This window comes from Cuculus canorus, chromosome 6, assembly GCF_017976375.1.
Source record: "Cuculus canorus isolate bCucCan1 chromosome 6, bCucCan1.pri, whole genome shotgun sequence".
NCBI lineage: Eukaryota > Metazoa > Chordata > Aves > Cuculiformes > Cuculidae > Cuculus > Cuculus canorus.
Window position 1 is genome coordinate 15,434,796 of NC_071406.1, and position 13,020 is coordinate 15,447,815.

A 13,020-nucleotide genomic window follows, 5' to 3' on the forward strand; every position below is an offset into this window, starting at 1 on the left:
GGCCTTCCACATTATTTGACTTATTTTCATATTTTTCTATCAAAAAATGCTGTGTGATATTTTATTCTGTTAGATCCATCTGATTTGTGTATGACAAGTATATATTATCCCCCGTATTGCTAAGAAATTGTCACTAAGCAGAAAGCACATCTATAGAGGCCTTTAGTCAATCACGTTCATCTTTTGCCCTCCATAGATCAACTAGATCTTTGTTATTCCAGATGAGTGTTTGTCCAGCTTGCTCTTTAAAGGCTTTAATGATGATAGAGTTTCCACAGCCTCCCCAGGCAATCTATCTCAGTATCTAATTATCCTTACAGTTAGAAAGGTGGGTTTTTTTAAACATCTAAGTTAAATTTCCCTTGCCACTATTAAAAAGGCCATTAATTTTTGTACTATCCACAGTGGACATGAAGGAAAGATTATTCACTTCTCTTTTTGCAACAACTTTTTACATATTTGAAGATCACTATGATGTTCCTTATGCATCTCTCTCTCTCTTATCCTTTCTGTCTTCTTTCAAATCAAGCAACCCAAATAACTTCATGTTGTGTTTATAAGCTCTGTCCTCAGACCTTTCTCACAAGTCATGCTTCTAGGCTCTTACACCATTTTTGTTGATCTCCAGGTATTATTCAAATGTTCCATACCTTTGCCAAAGTGCTGTGTTTAAAACTGGGCGCAATGCAGCAGCTGGTGTCTTAACATTCATAGTGTCACACAAATAACATCGGCAGTATTTGGGCAGCTGTAAAAAGAAATATTCTGAGAAGTATCTTTCTTTCTCCATTTATAACCCATCAGTCTTTATAGCAGATTCATACTTTGCCAGTGCTTTGAAACTGCAGAAAACAGGGATGCTTCTTAGACCTGCTTTATGTCACCTTGAAATTTATTTTACTAGCTTCATTCAAGCCATCCAGATGTCCACCGGATGTTCATCCACTTACTGACTTTGCTGGTTCAAACAAGGACATTTCTATCACAAATTCCTGATCATGTGCTGGAGTCAGTTGCTGTGGCTCTAGATATGAGAGTCAATGTAAACTCTATTAGCGTAATTTCATTCTGTCATACAGCCATACCATAGCATCTCCCAACATTATCCAAAATTTGGATCAATCACTAATCTAGACATGCATGTATGTTAAGTTTATTGAAATAATATTCAGTAACCTACTATTCGTGGCATCTCATTCAAGATGGGCAATCATGTACTGTGAATGATTTTGGTTTCCACGTTCGACTGTATGAATCATGAATTCCATTAAACCTTCTGTGAGGTTATTTTCACTTACTACTTCACAGAACCGTAGAGCGTTTGCTGGGAATGATCTTGGGAGTGTCTCTGGTCTAACTTCTGCCTTGAAGGGCAACTCTTACAAAATGGATCTGGTGAGCCATGACCGTGTGCAGACCTTATTTTCTTCAGAGATGATGAAGTGAGAGCCCAGATTCAATAATCTAATGAAACATATGGTTAATGCCATTGTGCAAACTTTAATAAAGCTGTTCATGTACTTAGATTCAATGTCATGAATAAAAACATGGAAACTGTAATATATAAAAAGCAGAGTTTAGTTTGAGGTTGAGACTGTGCTGAGAGCACCCGCGGAGCTATGAATAATAAAACAACCCACCACACTGTTTGTTTGGGAATACTGCTAAAATTGTGATAAGCCTGTTAGTATGTTCTGTGATGAACTACATCATTCTGTGTATAGGAGTCTTTCTAGAGGTTTTCTGGCTTATTTAAATGCTTGCACTAAGAGAAATCCCACTTTAAGTTTCCTGGGTGATCAGATTACGTGGAAGAAAGCACCCACTCCAAGTGCGAGATATTAGTTCTGCTCTGAATGCCACTTATTAGCTGCAGAGCCCAAGTGCAGTCATCAACCTGTCAGAACCTCAGTCCTCATCAACTACCTGTTAAGTGTGTTGTGACAGCCATTAATTGGTGATTATAGGAAAGATCAGCTGAGCGCTGGAAAAATCACTGTCTGAGTTAGATGTGAATTATGTTCACTCCTGGTGGAGGCTCTCATTCCAGCAGGCTGATCCTCACTGCACTCGAGTCCCTGCTGGGTCCCAGCAGGCTCCTTACCTACTCCCTGAGGACAGAGCCTGTAGTTGTGTCATGAATTCTGACTGAAGAACCCAAACAATGAACACTAGGTACAACCATCTCTTTCCACCTATCTTACTGGGTTTTAAACTTTTCAGTCTTCTAGTGTTCGGTGCTTTTCTAATCCTCCTGGCCAAGGCCAAATCTAAGAGTCCAGCCTACTTCCCAGAAATCTACTGCCCTCCCATATTCGCTAAAAATGTTCACTGGGGCAGAACAATACAGTAAATTAAATCAGGGCTTGCTTTAATCAAAGCTGAGTACAGTTTTCAGATGTTGAGGAGGAATTTAGGGATTTAGGTAGAACTGGAAAATCTCATGGTTTTTTTTGGTAGCAAAACAGATATTAAAAAGTATCTCTGTCTCATGTCTCCTTCTCAATGAAGGAGTTTGTCAAATCACAGTGCAAAAAAAACCAAATGAACTGAAGAAAATAGTCCACAGATAACCATAAGTATGGATGTTTCCATAATCTTAACACAGTTATCTTGATAATCAATAGTTGCTGTCAACTAGGTAACTCAGAAATTTGTACTACCCCTCTAAAATATAAACAGCTGTAAAGTTACTCCCAGTGTTCCAGGTAAGAAAATACTTAAAATACCTGTCTAGCACCAAATATATGATGTTAAAGAAAAAATAAACCACCAATTTTTTTTTTTTAAATGCAAAGTCATTTCAGAATATTGAATTTAAACATTCTGCTTGGCAAAATATCAGAAAAAGAACGTGGGAAACTTGTTAAAATAGTTCATTTTGCATTTCTCTTTTCCCATTAGCATCCATCATATATCAATATAGCCAATTATATCAATAAAAATATTTTGATGGTGCAAAGAAAAAGATTTTTAAATTTCAAAATTATATTTAAGGGGTTTTTAACCTCCTTTCATGCCAGTCCTAATTATCTTCAGTTTTGGCTGAGGAATATGAAAGTATTTCTATGCTTAAAATAAAGATGCATGCATCTCTGATTGATTCATATGCTCTTTCAGAACAGCTTTATTCCTTGCTTTTCCCCATATGTTTCAGGGATGAAAGGTAGAGTCAATACAATGACTTTAAAAACATGTTTTTTCTTTCTTTCACCTCAGTCTTGTTCTGCACCTGAGGTTACTTTTTAATATAAGGACTCAGAAAAAAATATAAAAACTCTGAATGATTTTCCTTCAGTGTGTGCCATTCTCAATAGTGTTACACATTGTCATTGAAGGGTTTATGTTAATATACTACATGCTAAATTACTCAAAATGGTTACATTATTGGGGGGGTTAGCTAATAACAATCAAATGAATTAGAATTTGTCAGGAAACATTTTCCAAACTAATATGAGATTTAAGATTGCCTCTAATGTAGCCCAATGAAAATTTCCTTATATCCCACTGTGACCTAATGCTGAAGAAGCATATAATTGAAAACAGAGTTAATGTAAGTTTCATAGAAATATCAGAGTTGTTACTATATTGATCAGCAGCGATATTTGTCTCAACGAACTGAAAAAGAATATGAACAATTCCATCACAAGCATTGTGAAAACATGACAGGCAATTTCTTTTTGTAGCATTAATCCTACATGGCCCAGTGTCCATGACAGAGTGGACTGGAGTCTTTGCTACACCCCTTGGGTACTTTTTTTGAATTTTAGAAATGACAAAGGTAAATAAATAAAAAAAAAATCCTATAGCAAGTCCACTGTGAACATATATCTATAGAACCTAGCTCAATCTACTCTATAGAGTAGAGTAAGCTGTTTTGATTTACAGCTGGGAGGACTGTATCAATAAATGATATGTATGGCAGAATAGACAAAAAGAAAATCAGAGACAAAATGATATTTGGAGTTTAAAGACAAAAATATGTTAATTTGAGATGTTTAATTTTGTCAGTTAAAACTAACAAAAGTCCTTCTGGGCATTTGATAGCAAGCTGTGATTCAGAAAATAGATGTTTTCTATCACCCACTTGCTTCTTAACTGCCTAGAAGTCTGGAGTGCCAATTACCCATATCATTACTTCATGAAGGGCTGAATAAAATGCTTCATCATTCACTGATCATGCGTAGTGCATGGGCTGTAAAGACATCACCTAGAATACATACTCAGTTATGAGGATAAACATGATGTGGTTCACAAAGCAAAAAAAATAATGAAGTATAATATCTGCTACACAAGCTCTAACTAAACAATTGTTGTCATTTATACTTAATTTAGTGCCAAGATAATATCATTGTGGAATCAACTGGTAAACAGGTGGTTAGTCTTAATATTCACTTCAGTGGCATAAAGAGAATTCATTTATTTACCACATTTTCATTTCTTTTCAGCAAGTTTTCCATTGAGTAATAAAGCATTGACTTCAATTTCATTTTGTAAATTAGATCCAATTAAGCTTTATCTAAATGAAAAAAAAGCGTGTAGAAGAAATACAAGGAGTAAAAGTGTGCAAAATCCTGAGGACGGGATTCATATCACTGTTATTGAGTTTGAGGGGGAATTTTGGTGTTTTCTTAAACTTGAAAACATTTTCTCTGTTTTCTTTCCTTTGTTTCTGACTGTTGTGAAGATGGTTAAAGAAATTACAAACTGAAAATCATCGTCCCAGTCCAGTGTGACCTACTGTGGTGGCACCACCGTCTCTGAACATTCACAGGTAAAATAGCCAAGCAGAGTTTTCTGCCATCAACCAGCTTTAATCAATTCTTCAGTTGATCATTTTTTTCCGTACAATCACACTATAATATACTATATACAGGTACAAGATTATAAGAACACTGACCTTAAAACTGACTCCAGGAATTCCTGCATCTCTTTTCAGTTTTGGCTTCTGACAGGCCACATCCTCTGTGGGGCCACATCCACTGCCAGCAGCTTTGCACAGGGAATGCAGGTTCAAGCACGTGTCTGATTCAGACTTGGATGTTTCAACACAATTTCATAAAATGAAAAAAAAAAAACCCACACAGATTTTGTTTCTATTCTATGGCAGAATAAGAATAAATTTGAAAGGTTGTCACAAAGGGGACCTATCAGGCCCTTCCCAGCTCTGTTCCTCACAACTTTCTGCTACATGGGTGTTGAAGTGATTCCTCAGTGAAAAGATGGATGTTGCCGATTCTGTCAAAGCTAATTTAGATTAATCCACATTATCTCAAAAGATAAGAAATAATAAAAGTACCTCTCACAGTTTTCTACATTTATTCCTTTTATTACAACAGATAATTTCCTAATCTCTCACTGTTGCTGTAAAATAGAAGTTACTTTTTAGAAACTTATTGTTTGAGGTGACTCTCATGAAATATGTAGCATGTATTTTAAGATATTCTTTAAGAGATTAAATCTCTGAGTGGCTGTCAGAGGTCAGAAGACACATTTCTTTAGACACTTAAACATTAAAGAAGCACTCAATTATCAATTATACACAAAGACAATTCCTAAATGATTTTTAAAGCCATGAAAAATTGAATGTTTCATAAGACAACTAAAAGATGCACACCTTCAGCATAGCTGACTGTAAGGTTTAAACATAGTTAAACATATTTTCACTCTTAGGCCCATCTAAGGCTGTATTCTAAGTTTCTAATGCAGACTTACATTAAGGAAAGAAAGCTCTAAGGGACTTCACCTTAACTGAACTATGACTTCATTGTAAAGTTCTGCTTTTTTGGGGGGAGAGCAGAAACCACTCTCTGCAGATCTACTCTCTGTTTCTAAACAATTAATTGTTGGGGGAAGTGGGTTGTAAGGACCATCATCTTGCAGTTACTACATGGTAAGAAAAGGTTGATTAGATCATAGCTACTCAAAACAGAGTCTTGGATTCTTGGATACTGAAAAGATATAGGCAAGAAAAATAAGATTTTTTTATAATGTTAATGGATTCAGGTTTCTCCATTTGTCTTCCTATAGTAGATAATCTTTCTTGAGTATCTAGTGTAGGTTTGGAGCAAGTGTGTTTCTAGAATAGCTCTTATCAACTTATTTAAGTAGGATTGTAAAGTAAATGAAAATGTAAAGGTTGTCATAATAAAAACAACATCCATAACAAATTTTGATAGTAGTACACCAACTTGAGGACAAACAGTTCTTTAATAAAGTTGGAGGAAAAAGTGCTGCCGAGAAATCCGATGCATGATGTAGAAAATCAGTCTGTTGTAAAATGTGATGCAGCCTCATAAGCCAAACACAAATTACTTTTCTGCTGTGTTTTTATCTGGCTTGAAGGGATACTATGATGACAGAAGAAGCCTTTTGGTATCAATGTCTAGAAAATAAGGACATAATAAACTCAATATTGGCTACAATTGAGCAATTATTTAGATGCAAGAGCATTTACAAAATGGCTGAGAAGCCTCCAATAGATTCCCCCATATATACCTCTTTCCAGAAAATGAGATTTTCACAATCTGGTCTAAAAAGGGGAAAGTAAGTGTTATTTCTACAGCAAGTATTGCTATCCAATTTTATGCAGGAGAGCAGCGCCCGAAAAGGAAAGCTTCAATGAGCTAAACATTGTCCTTAGTTCTGCCTTTCACTTACTGCCTAAGGTAACTCTCTGCTTCTGCTGGTCTCCTTATCAAACACTTTTCAAAATTGTAAACATGCCTTCTGCTGCTTTTCTATCTTAACAAATACCATATCGGACTGTCTTCACCTAGTCCTCTTAATATTACTGTACAACAGTTAATTCATTAGTAACAAGAATAAAACAGCATAGATACAATCCTATACAGGCAGAAGTATTAGCAAGGCAATGAAGTCAGTAGGTTTACAAGGGTGGTATGAACTCTGACGGGACAGATTGAAATCTGTGGTGTTAAATGTCTTGCCTGGCTGTCAATAGTATGGCCCAACCTAGTAATGGCCAAATACAACTCAAACATAAAGGACAGTCTGAAAACTTAATGTAGAGTCTGTTCTAGGAAATAAAGACATTTGTTTATTCATTTCCCACTAGCCCACTCTTGTCACAGGATATAACACTTGCCTTTAACAGGAGATGGAATTTGCCTGCTGGTTTGTAGGTTATTGAATTGACCTCTGATTTTCAGGGATACATTTGGAAACTTTGCTTCTTAATGGGATTGCTACTAAAAGATATAAGAAATCCCTCCAAGGGTACTTGCAGTGACTGGTTATCTGGTGTTGACATTAATTGTGCTGACATATTTTGCAGAACAGCCTCAAGTGTAACATTAGCTGAACTATAAGACCCTTCCATATATAACAGTCTAGCTTAATATACTTCATAGATGTATCACTTGCTTTGTGCTTATTACTCAGCTGAAAGAATCTGGGCAATTTTATGCAGATGTCTTTTGGGCTGAGCCCTGTAGGTGCATTCATAATGATTAAGGATGTGCTTTTATTTCCTGCATATCTGTATACAGCATAGGCTTTTATTTCACAAATCTGCTCTCCAAAGACAAGAAATATCTTTTCAGCAATAAATCTTAAAATCAAAATATCCAATACCCTATAGCAGAGCTCAAAAAGTTTCACATTACAGATCACAGTCTCCACATGGATACAGCCCTTCTTCATCTCATAGTTACATTTAGCTATCCAGATTGTCAGCATTTAGTTAATTACGTAGGGTGATATTAATAAAAAATACACAGGAAGAATTCTGATGTAAAATGAAGCAATATCTTGGCTGTATTGCTCCTTTTTTCACCAGTTTAATACCTTCTTTTTCTTGTGGTATGGGGCTTAGTTTTTCAATGCTAACTTACCACTCCAGAGAGCTCAGGGTTCTGCCACTATAAAGAGTAATGTCAAATCTTGACACGGTTAGGAGGTAAATGTAGGATCAGCATGACTAAGCATGACAACAATGGAATCATATCATAGCAGGTCATTTCTGCAGTGGATGATGTGACAGGGTGGTGACATAGCAGTGGAAGGTGACAGCCTGCAAGCTGTAAGCACCGGAGCTTTGCAGTTAGTACTCATAACCAAAATGACTGCCCCTTCTCCAGATTCCCCTTTCCCATGATGTGTAATGGTTTATTAAATCCTGATGACTTGGCAGTTCAGCAGTTTATTGGTGATGCGATATAACATTATTGAATTACTGGCATTGGCATGCTAACTGAATTGTTTATTCTGAATTTAGGTCAGGAGTTACCATAATCATGAAGTCTCTATGAAATGATGGTAGCAATTATTTATTTCTCACGCTTGATTTTAATGACACACATCAAAGGGAAAGAGGACCCCCATTCCTTTAGACAAATGGAACAAACACAGACTGCTGAGACTCTAAGTGTACATCAACTTGTTCTCTAAAAAGCCAAATTAGCTTTCATATAGCAGAAAGAAGATGGATCAAGAACAGTGAAAATAGTAATGGAAATGTGCCTTTGAGTTTTCTGGTTGATTGAGTGCATTGCAACATGTATAGTGTATTCACTTTCACTGTTGCATTGAGAATGTCGATGTTGCATTGGAGAATGATAAAAAAAAACTATGAAGTGATTTTGACATATACAAATCAATAAGATACACCCCTTATTATCAGAAAATAAAATTGCACAGCCTTGATTCACAGTTTACAAAACTCTCACTATTTTTTTTTTGTTCTAACACATGTAAAAAGCAGAATATTTTCTACTTTTTATTTAAATTAATTTTACCTAACAGTACCTTTATTTGAGACTTTTTGGTTTAGAAGTGGAATGCTGTGAAAGATTTAAGCAGTTTTGGAGCAAATACATGGATAGTTATTGTGGTGACTGTAATGAAATCACATCCACTCTGACAAAATCTAGAACTGTTTGTGCTGTTTTTTCTGACAGTTCCACCACACGGTGTTAAACATATCACATTGTACATGTCAATGGAACTGATTGGAATTATTAAGCTCTGAGACAAAAAAGGAAAAAAACCCAACCAAATAACCCCCCTCAATTGTCCATAAACATCTACAGAGCTTGACTACGATGTATTTATTACTCCTGTATGCAGCACAGGTGAGCTGCAGCTGACACTTTCCTAAGCAACCACTTCCTATTGCTGTCAATATTAAGAGTTTAATTTCTCATTGTATTCTACACTACATTGCATTTCTCTTTGTGCGTCACCAGTTTAAAAGCTCTTGTTAAAGATATCAAGCAGAAGACAGTACAAGACAAAAAAAGAGTCTATCAGGATGCAGGTAGTTTAAGGAACCAGTCTGAAATCCATGAGATTTCAAAAATTCTTTTTTGCATGGTGACAGGCAGTTTCATGTTCACAAAGCAAACTTGATCAAAAAAATTCATCCAGAGAATAGAAAATCACTGGGCACACTTAAGGCTCTGGTAATTTTTCTCCTATTTCTAGGTCTGAAAGCACCTGGTTGTTGTATGGGCACCCAGTGCTTGATGGCCAGTGTGGGGAATGTGGAAAATCACTATGCCCAACTGGAAGTAGAATCAAAGCCCTATATATAGAATGTTACAATAACCTTGATGGATAAATTCGGTGTCTCTATCTTGCAATGGATTGAGGTGAGGAAGATAAATGTCTCCTTCAAGCCCAGGCACTCTTCAAGGTGATTAGAGAGATGTAGTCCAAATACTCACCATGAGCCTATCAGATCCCACTGGCCCATGCATTGGCGGTATGTCCTGCTCTCCCAAGGTGCCCAGCTCTTGTGCTAGCTCTTGTGGGCTTAGCATGAGAGACCAAACACCAAACTGTAACTCTGGGTGCTGTTGCAGCAGCTCCAGCCCTTGTCACGCAATCTTTCAGCCTGGCCTCCAATGTCTTCAGGCCTCTCTGGACTCATCAGTATTCTGGCAAGCACACTTTGTGTTAAAGTGTGTTCCATCAACTTCGTGGATCATTCTTAATGACAAGGATCCGAAGGCCTTCATATGTTAGACTTCTTGAATAATTACAGAAGACTGTCATGCTTGTTTCAGAGGGAATTCACAGAGTAATGACAAAGTTAAACATGATGAATGAAATGTTTGTAATCAACAGATTGAACGTCTACCACTATCAGCAAAAAGTGATTCTCTAGCTTAATAGGAGGACACTGTGGTCAGCCAGTTTCTTATGTTATTTCCCAAGTTTTCTCTTCTGGCCCTGTGAGAGCAACACTTATAGTGTCAGTGGTGCCTGGGTTTAACAACAAAAAAGCTATTTTCCTCATTTCTTATTAACAGGGAGTAAAGAACAGGACACAAGTGACACCGAACATTCTCTGTTGCAACCTGTCACTTAAAAAAAATAATAGCCACAGATCACAAAGGAGTATATGACTGTGGCAGGTCATTAATATCACCTACCATGCAGCAAATTGCTTGTCATGCTTCCTTTATACTCATTTATGACTAAAGAGGACTATTTGAAATGAGAGACAATAAATATATTTCATACAGCTTCATTTGTTAAAAGTGAATTCTGTAAGTTTCTAAAAGCACTGAGGAGTTGAATCAGAGAAGAAAAAAATTAAAGAAACAAAAGAAAAGAGATTTACAAATCTATAATCGTAGAAACCTCATAGACTTTGACATTTAAATAATTGAATTATATTATAAATCTTAAATATCTTATTTCTATTCAGAATAGGATGACATCATAGTGGGTAATAATTATAATAATCAATATAATTTTCCTCTAAGGCAAAAAGCACTATATGTGTAATGAAGACTGACTTGGAGGTAAACATTAATATTTTTGCAACTCCTAAAACTTCAGATCACTGCAAAACCATCAGTGAACCATACAGTTACTCATCTTGCACGTTATCTTATCTGGCGTTTCCTAGGGCTCAGTACTGGGAAGGGTTCTGTTTAATGTCTTTACCAATTATCTGGATGAGGGGATCGAGTACTCCCTCAGTAATTTTGCAGATGACACCAAGCTGAGTGGGATTGTTGGTCTGCTTGAAGGAAGGAAAGCTCTAAAGAGGGATATGGACAGGCTGGATCAATGGGCAGAGGCTAACTCTATGGGATTCAACAAGACTAAGGCTCAGGTACAGCACTTGGGCTACAACAACCCTATGCAATGCTACAGGATTAGGGAAGAGTCTCTAGAATGCCATCCAGCAAAAAAGGACCTTGAGTTGTTGGTTGAAAGCTAGCTGAAAATGAGCCAGCAGTGTGCCCAGCTGGCCAAGAAGACAGCCAATAGTGTCCTGGCTTGTGTAAGAAACAGCGTGGCCAGCAGGACTAGAGAAGTGATCATCCTCCTGTACCTGGCACTGGCGAGGCCACGCTTCAAGTACTGTGTTCAGTTTTGGGGCCCTCACATCAAGAGAGACATTGAGCTGCTGGAAGGTGTGCAAAGAAGGACAACAAAGCTGGTGAAGGGTATGGAGCACAAGCCTTACGAGGAGCAACTGAGGGACCTGGGGCTGTTTAGTCTGGAGAAGAGGAAGCTGAGAGGAGACCTTATTGCTCTCTACAACTACCTGAAAGGAGGGTGTAGTGAGGTGGGTGTTGGTCTCTTCTCCCAAGCAACAGTGATAGGATGAGAGGAAATGGCCTCAAGTTGCACCAAGGAAGGTTTGAACTAGATATTAGGAAATACTACTTCACAGAAAGAATTATCAACCATTGGAAACAGGCTGCCTAGGGAAAAGATTGAGGACCATCTTTGGTGGTATTTTAAAAGACACACAGATGTGGTACTTAGGGACATGATTTAGTGATGGAGTTGGTTGGACATATTTATCTTAGCGATTTTTTCCAATATTAATGACCCTTTTTTTTTCCAATTTTAATTAATTATTTTTTTTAATTAGTTCCAAAGAAGCTTCAAATTGCAGGAAGGTTTTCTTTGGTGGCAAAACTTAAGCTACAGAATCAAGTTTGGGTATTCTTCTGCTTGACAGGTAATAATGCAGCAGACATTCCATGGTATGTTAAATTTGTGAATAAGGGCAGAGCCCAGACATCCCAAAATATACTGAAGTTGCATGAGATCATTGTGCTTGCTAAAGTAAAAACAGAAGGCTTGTGTTCTGAGAATGTGCAAATGGAAAACTGAGTCTGAAAAAATGTTCCCTAGTTGCCAGTATCTTCTGCCTCATGTAACTTTGGAGATATTTTAAAGCATGTTGAGGATGAAAGGATATATATGTTAGCTCTATTCCTCAAAGATGATCAGGTCATTTTATCGCATGTAATTGCATACCATGTGATGGGACATAACTACCTATCTGCCACATGGAGTCCCATGAGTTCAGTGTAGGAACCAGTTCAGAAAAGTAATTAAGATTACTGTCTAATATTAAACTTTGCTGAACTTTCCTTCTCCCTTTCTTCTCCTTTTCCCTTTATTTAATCCTTTCTTTCTCTGTTTTGTATAAATTATTATCTTCTCTTTCTACAATAATATTATTCCCACTTTTGTTTCTGGGAGTTTTACCTTTGATGTGAACCTCATGCAGTACCTGGGACCACAAAGATTTTTGAAGGCATCTTTTGTGGGAAGTCTTAATGCCCACACATAAAGAGGAAACATTTCTTTCCTCCTGTCCTTTCTTTATCTTGCTACACAGCTAATTAGAAAAGACATCAAAAAGTAGAAGATATGTAGCGATCCATCAACATCTCCCAGCTCACAAGGTAAGGAGAATGTACCTCATTACCAAACTCCCCAAGCTTTTAATCTTCATTCTCCCAGTTTCAACCACATCCAAGTTACATAAATCTGAAACATGTGGCCTGATTTGTATCCCTGTGAATCTGAAGTCCTTTTTGAGTTCAAAGTGAGTACCATGACTGTGAAAGTTTGCAAACATCCCAAAACTGATGGACTAGATACTCTGCTGATGCAAACTCATGCTGTTCAATTAATTTCACCAACATTATTCCAGTTTAATACTGAAAAAAATAGGTATAACCTGTTGTCTAGGTTATAGTCTCTGATGGATGGATTGATTGGTTTGTATTGATG